Source organism: Arachis ipaensis, chromosome B9 (assembly GCF_059453495.1).
Source record: "Arachis ipaensis isolate K30076 ecotype BB chromosome B9, ASM5945349v1, whole genome shotgun sequence".
In the NCBI taxonomy this organism is placed as follows: Eukaryota; Viridiplantae; Streptophyta; class Magnoliopsida; order Fabales; family Fabaceae; genus Arachis; species Arachis ipaensis.
Window position 1 is genome coordinate 13740857 of NC_142444.1, and position 8149 is coordinate 13749005.

Sequence of the window (8149 nt, forward strand, 5' to 3'; positions counted from 1 at the left end):
GCAACTCATATTCAAGCAAAGATTGCAGTTTGTTGATGGTAATTCATATAAAATTGCAAAAGGAAAAAGAAATCATCAATAATGCAATTTATTAAACAGAGAACCAGAAAGAATAAGAAGCTAGCCCATTCATCCATGAATTGGCTTGGCTATAACCAATTAGTGCAAAATCCTAAATTACCAAGACCAATTCATGAATGGGAGTTGAGTGAAACAATTTGGAAAATTTTGGGCAGCATTCCGGCTAAAAATTGGACGTTCCCAGGTAATAAACAGTAGCAAAAATAGTTCATATGATAATAAGGTAGTGCAGAAAAGAGTAAGGTATAGTAATTCATATGAATTTAGAATAAACAAACTCAATCTGCATTAAAGAATAGTAAAGAACAGCATATGAACAGCTTTATCATCAGGCCTAAATCCACTAACCACATCCTAGCTACCTAACCACCTAAAATCCACTACGATCATGCATCTCTAACTATCCTAATTTGAACATAATTTGAAAAAAAAGATGCAACTAACTAGCTAATTAGGAAAGAAATCGGTGTCTGGCGGAACCTGGTAGGCAAAGGCACAGAAATTGGACTCAGAGAGATGGTTCTGTTGTGGTAGTGGTGGTGGCGACGGTTCGGTGGTTGGGGGAGAAAGAGGGTTATGGAGGTGACTAGAGAAGAAGGGGGCGAGGAGGGTGAGGGTTATGGGGGTCGTGGTGGTGGTCGACGGTTCTAGGCGGGGCGGCTCGGTGGTGGTTCAACGATAGGGTAGGGGGCAGTGGAGGGAGAAGGGTGGGAGGGGAAGAAAGGGAGAAGAAGAGAAGGGAGGTGGGGTGGTTTGGTGAAGGCGGTGCAGTGGCGGGGGTGCGGCGAGGCGGGGCGGTGGTGGGGGTGGTGGTGATTTGGTGGTTGGGGAGGGGAAAAAGAGAGAGTGCAGAGGGGGGAGGGGAGGGAAAATGGTGACGCGGGGGGGGGGGGGGCTAGGGTTTCGCGTGGGTTGGGTTAGTGGATTCAAATCCACGCAAACGCGTATAGCATGCGAACGCGTGATTGAAGCGGAAAAGTAATGACGCGGATGCGTCATTGACGTGATCGCGCGAGTGAAGGATAATGAAAGTGACACGTATGCGTGGAGCACGCGTACGCGTTGCTCAGAATTGTGCTAAACGCACAAATTCAGCATCGTTTTGGCGCAACTCTCTATTTCATTTGAGGGGGCAATAGTTTCCATGCGACGCGGACGCATCGCCCACGCTTTTGCGTGGTGTGTGTGAAGTGAAAGTGACGTGTTTGTGTCATTGACGTGAACGCGTGGCCCAAATTGTGCTTAACGCATGACAGCCGCATAATTCCAGCCCAACTTTCTGGGCGTTGGATGGTTACGTCGATTTGCAATCGACGCCCACGCGTGGCCCATGCGCACGCGTGGTATGCATTTTTTTATGCAGAATGCAAAATGCAGTGCTGATATGGATGTTATGAATAATTCCAGGTTCAATAAAATAGAATAAAGTAAAAATTAAAAACAAACAAAACGAAGTAAAATTAAAATTGAAAAAGGAACGATTATACCATGGTGGGTTGTCTCCCACCTAGCACTTTTAGTTAAAGTCCTTAAGTTGGACATTTGATGAGCTTCCTGCTATGGTGGCTTGTGCTTGAACTCATCAAAAAATATCCACCAATGTTTGGAACTCCAATAGCCTCCGGGGTCCCAAAGTAGGCATGTAAAGCCCTTGAGCAAATTCAAATAGGTTTGCAGGCTCCCGGGGTGTTGAATGTCAGAATAGATTCCAGGATCCCAAACCTTATTGTTATACCTGCCTTTGTCTTGATCTACATTTTTCCAGCCGGGCGGTATGGAAGTTGTATTCTCACTAAGATAACCAAACATCTTCTGAGACCCATTCAATCGAACTTGATACCAATCCTTGCACTTCAAATTGAAGCGTGGAACCTCATTGAATCTTGCATACCAGCTCTGAGTACGAACAATTTTCCTCTTACTCTTAAAGCCGCAAAGAGCTATAAGCTGGCCATCTGTTTCAAGAAAACCATATTCAAGTGAAAAAGTAAAGAAAAAGGCTAAGGATTTTACCCACTTGAAGTTTGTATTGGGTGGTAATGGCCTTGGGATAGGTGTTTCCAATGGTTTTGCAAGCTCTACTCCCTTGTATTCTTCTGTGAATTCCTCCACTTCTTTGCAAACTTCTTCAACTGCAACCTCATTTTGATCACAGTCTTCGGTATCTTTCTCAGCACTCAAGTCATAATTTGGAGGTTGAGAGAAGTCTACCTCCGCATCATCTTCGTATTCACTTGGGGAAGATTCTTCAATCTCAAAGAATTCACTTGCGGATGCAAGTTCATTACTAGGAGAACTTGACTCGTGATTATCATCCTCAAGGAAACTTGCTTCTTGAGTTGTTCCGTCCAGTTCTTCATAAGATACCTGCTTTGGGGGTTGTGCACTATCCTCCTTAGCATCAATTGCAAATTTCTTGACGGAATTCTCCACAATTCTGGATTCCCATGGAGGTTCAGCATCTCCTAAGTCTTCAACCAATTCTTCTTCTTCGATAATTTCGGCTTCCTCCACTTGTTCCAGGACAAAGTCATGCTCCTTACTGTCTATCGGGCTTTCCAGTATCTCCTTCATGCTACGTTCTTCATTAGATTGTCCACATGAAGCCTTGGGGGTTCCTTGAGTGTCCGAACATCGGGAAGGTAATCGATTTATCGCTTGATTCAATTGGTGAAGGGTTGCATGAAATTTATTCACTATTTTCTTGAGACGTTCCTTTGATTCTCGGGTTGATGGATACGGATATGGTGCATAGGGAAGTGGTGGTTCTTGGGAGTAATTGGATTGGAATTGGGGTGGATAAGAGTTAGGGTCATGTGGAGGTGAATGGTGGTGGTTGGCTTGCGAGTATAGTGGTTCAAAGTTGTGTTAAGGAGGTTGTTCATAAGCATATGATGGGGCTTGTTGGTAATTACAAGGAGGTCTACCATATCTATCATCTTGGTATGCACCTCGGAATGGCTCTTGACCATAGTATACTGGTGGAGGTTGGTTGTCACGAAAAGGTCCACCATAACTATTGTCTTGGCATGCATTGTAGGATGGTCGTCGTCCATGGTACTTTGGAAGGTGTTGTTGCCGAAAGGGTTGATCAGATCCTCGTGGCTCCGTCCATCTCTGATTGTTTTGACCTTGATGCATGTTCCTATTATAGCTTCCATTCCTTTCAACAACATTAGAACCAAACTCAAAGCAATAGGGGTGAGAACTCATAGTAGCTAATAAAAATTAAAAAACAAAAATAAAAATAAATAACAGGTAAAAGAAAATATTTACAATAACCAATAATAAGGCACACGTTTGCAATTCCCCGGCAACGGCGCCATTTTGACAATCGGAATTCTTGCTAGTAAAGAAATTCACAAATATAATCACGTTGTAAGTATAGTTTCTAAACCAACAGAGAATCCTTTCGTACAAAAGTTTGGTTGTCACAAGTAACAAAACCCAATAAAATTTATAACCGAAGTATTTAAACCTCGGGTCATCTCTCAAGGAATTGCAGGGAAGTATGATTTATTATTGGTTATGAAAAAGTATCTTTTTGGGTTTTTTCAAGATAAGGAACAAGTAATTTAAATGACAAGAAAAAAATAAATTAATAATTAGAAAATTTCTTGGCAAGGTATGAGAACTGGAAATCCCATCCTAGTTATCCTTATCATGTGTGATGAGAATTGTTATTGCTCCCACTTAGTTAACCCTTTATAAATAAAGGAAAGTCAAGTGGACTAATCAACTTGATTCCTCAAGTCCTAGTCAACTCCTATGGAAAGACTAGCTTTAGAGGAATCCAAATCAATAAGCAAATTCCAATTTTCAATCAACAGCTGAGTTTGACAACTCAAGTGTCACGAATTACTCAACCAAAGCCAAAAGGGAAAATTTCAAATTATTTATATCATAAATAAAAGAAAGCAATCATAAATCTGAAATACCTCAATGTGTATTAATTAAGAAAATCAATCCTAACATAGAGTTCATAAACCAATATTGGGAAAAGTCAATCCTAACATGGAGTTCATAAACCAAACTTGAATATGAGTTGCTTGTTCTTCAAATTTGGGCAATTTTTGTTAATTAAGAACCGCAATACCATGCCACTTACTTTAACTTCACCTTTTAACTCCTAACTGCTTTAACTTTCTAACTTCTCTTTTTACCTAACTACTTTCAAATCATCTCAAGGCATGATAACTGTTGTTCTTGATTAACAACAACTCTGCATATCATAGATTTTGGATTGTGATTTTTACTCTAAGACTTTTTACTTGCATACAGTCCAAAATTTACTTATATTTAACTCACTTCATGCTTCTATTTCTCTTTTATTCATCTTTTACCTATTTATGCTTTTATTGCTAAATCCCTAGGTGCTTCCCTGTCTTCCTGCTTTAGTTTCTTAAAATGTATCCTGGAATTTCTGCTTTCAGGATGTCTGACCCCAAGAGCAAAGAAAAAGGCAAAGCAACCACATGCAAAAGGAAAAGAGGCGAATCCTCTACCTCTATATTGGATATCCTCCATGATGATTCCTGGCGGGAAAAGAATTTTATCCCGCAGGAAAAGGCTGGTCAGCTACTGACTGCCACAGACCCTGTCAAGTTTACCAACAGATACTGTAAGCTGAAGTATCCAGTTTTTGCCACTTCCAGAAACCTATACCTAGAAAGGACACTCAAAATCCCAAAAGAACTCAAACAATACACCTCATAACAAATTAAACAGAGAGGCTGGTTCTTCTTGGAGAGAAACTTGACTGAAGTCAACTCATCCTGGGTCAGAGAATTCTACTGTAACTACTTCAAAATGACCCTGGATGCCGTGCAGCTCAGAGGCAAGCAGATACTGGTTACTGAGGAAGTAATAGAAGAGATCCTCCAGCTCCTACCTAAATCCGATAAACCATATGGTTATCAGCAGGCTGAAGAGGATATGAGATTCATGAGATTTGACTGGGACACAGTGAAGCAGAGAATAGCTATTGATCCTACTGACCCATGGGTCATGGGCAAGTCAACAGTGACCCCAAAGGGAATAAAGATTATCTATTTGAATGATGAGGCTCGGCTTTGGCAGCAGATTCTGAGTAACTACGTGATGCCAAGCACTCACGAGACAGAGGTGCCAGCTGCCATGATTACCCTCATTTGGTTTGTGATGGAGGGCAAGGACCTGTACCTTCCCATATTTATCCGGTATTACATGGCCAGGGTCCATGTTAGAGGCACTCTGCCTTTCCTTTATTTGATCACTCAGCTAGGCCGCCGAGCTGAGGTGCCCTGGGAGCTTGCGGATGAGAAGCCAACCGCCGCCGACTGCAAGAAGATTATCCCTTACAGCAGAAAGTTCCAGGCTTTGGGCTACAGACTTCCATTTCTCACTGCTTCCACTGAGGCAGCCACATCTTCCGCTGCCCCTTCAGCATCTACTGCCCCAGCCACCACTACTGTACCCTCACCTGCTCCCGAGCCCATTTATCACCTCGTGCACTGACTCTTCGCACGCCTAGATCGTATGGAGCGTCGCAGCAAGCGATGCTATGAGCACTTAAAGTTGATGATCCGATCAGACAATGACATCCCCTCCGAGCCTGACACACCATCGGAGCCATCTGATGCAGAGGCGAACGATCATGAGGCAGAGACACATGCAGAGGCTGAGCAGGCAGGACCTGAGCAGGCTACACCACATCATGAGGAGCCCCATCAGATACAGCCAGCAGATCCAGAGATCTCTCTACAGACAGAGCCTCCACTTCAGCAGGCAGACCCTCCGACACTCATACAGACTGCAGAGCCTCAGACCACCACAGAGACACCTACTGCACATCCTTTCGGAGATGACACTTCTTCACACCCAGCTTGATCGAGCATCGAGGACGATGCTATTATTTAAGTGTGGGGAGGTCGCCATCTTTGGCGAACTTTATTTTTGGTGAACCACTCTCAGACTCTCTTTTTATCCTATTTTTATTTCCTTTTCTGTATTTTATTTTATCTTATTTTTCTTTTAATACTTGTGCATTTTCTTTTGCTGTATTTTATTTATTTCTACTTTATTTCTACATTTCACACTTTGGTTTATATATATCTTAGATATTTAGTTTAGTTTGCACTTTTAGCTTATTAGTTATGATATAGAAAATATGGATTAATTAGTTTAGTTTACCCTTTTAGCATACGATAACTTGATTTAATTGAAAAAAAAAAAGAGTAAACTAGAAACTTTAGATTTTCAAGAATCACAACAATCCACACACTATATATATATAGCAATAAATGTGAGTTAGTTGACAACATTTTTTTCAAGGAAAACACTAAATTTTATAAGAGCCATTAAAAGATTCACATTGAGAATAATGGGAACTCTTGATTTCTACTTGCATGACATACATAACTGATATATGATTTTTGAGCCAAAGAACACACAACCCGTGAGTTTTTTGAGCTTAATTGTATGGTTACATTCAACCATAAATTTCATTCCTGTGTGTTTCGCCATTCTTTTCTATGCTTGCAATCTTTACTTTGTTTTAGTCTATATATCCAATATAGAATGTAGATACATACCCGCATATGATTGAGGCCATCATTTGAATTTTTCCTCACTTATCCCAAATAATCCTACCTTTCACGTCACCCTTGTTAGCCCCCTTGAGCCTTTTAATCCCCTTCTGTTCTATAACCACATCACTAGCCTTAAGCAGAAAAACAAATTGAAAAATCTCAAGTTGAATCCTTGGTTAGCTTAAAATAGAGATTATGTATCAACTAAGTGTGGGAAAACATGGGAACATGGGTTGATAGGAAAGGATTAAATTAATAAAATAATCAAAAATTTGGGAGCATGCTCATGTGAAACCAAATTAAACTAAAATACCATGTGCATTGATATATGTTGTGTTTATGTTTCAAAAAAAATTTCTTTTTAATTAATTAAATAAGGGGACAAAATTACCCCAATACAAAATTAAGCTAATAGAAAAATCAATACACGTGGGATAAAATCAAAAATAAAATTTGTACATGAGCATATGATACAAAAGTGGAAAAATTGGGTAGCTAGGTAAAATTTCAAAATTATATAGAGTATGTATATGTTAGGTGAGATCTTAGACTAAGCAAGGATTCAATTTATAGCTCACTTAGCCTTATATATATACCCTTACCTTTACCTTGGCCCCATTACAACCTTGAAAAAAACCTCATGATGTTTGTATGTGTACATTATATGTTTGTTGATTGGTTAGATGAAGAATAAAGTTTTAAAAAGCATGACTAGAAAAGAGTAGAGTGATTAACCCCAAACACTGAGTGACTAGAGAGTAAACACAAATCCAGTGAGGGTTCAATAGCTCATTTCCATATATCCATATTTAATTGTTAATTGTCTTGTAAGTTTGTGAAATATTTTAACCCAACTCAATTGTGAATATGTTTTAATATGGTTTGGCCTTAATTGCACATATATGATTCCTTAAAAATATGAAGCAATTTAACCACATGTAAGCTTTATATATATAGGTAAATAGTAATTAGAATTTCATGATTCATTAGGTAGCTTGCATTTAGAATAGATTACATTGCATAAGATTCCACTATTCTACCTTCACTCTTTTCTCTTGGATTTAGCATGAGGACATGCTATTGTTTAAGTGTGGGGAGGTTGATAAACCCCTATTTTATGATTTATTTTGTGCTCAATTGAGTGTTTTTATCAATTCTTCACCCACTTATTCATGTAAATTGCATGGTTTTACTATTCCTTCCTTATTTTATGATATGTGTGAAAACATGTTTCCTATGCTTTAAAAATATTAATTCTAATTATCCTCTATTACCATTCAATGCCGTGATCTGTGTGTTAAGTATTTCTAGGCTTCATAGGGCAGGAATGGCTTAGAGGACAGAAAGGAAACATACAAAAATGGAAGGAAAGCACAAAAATGGAGTTTTGAAGAAAAAGGCAGCGATGCGTACGCATGGACGATGCGGACGCGTGCCTAGCGCAAAACGCAAGCGACGCTCACGCGTGGACGACGCGGACACATGCTTGATGCAGAACA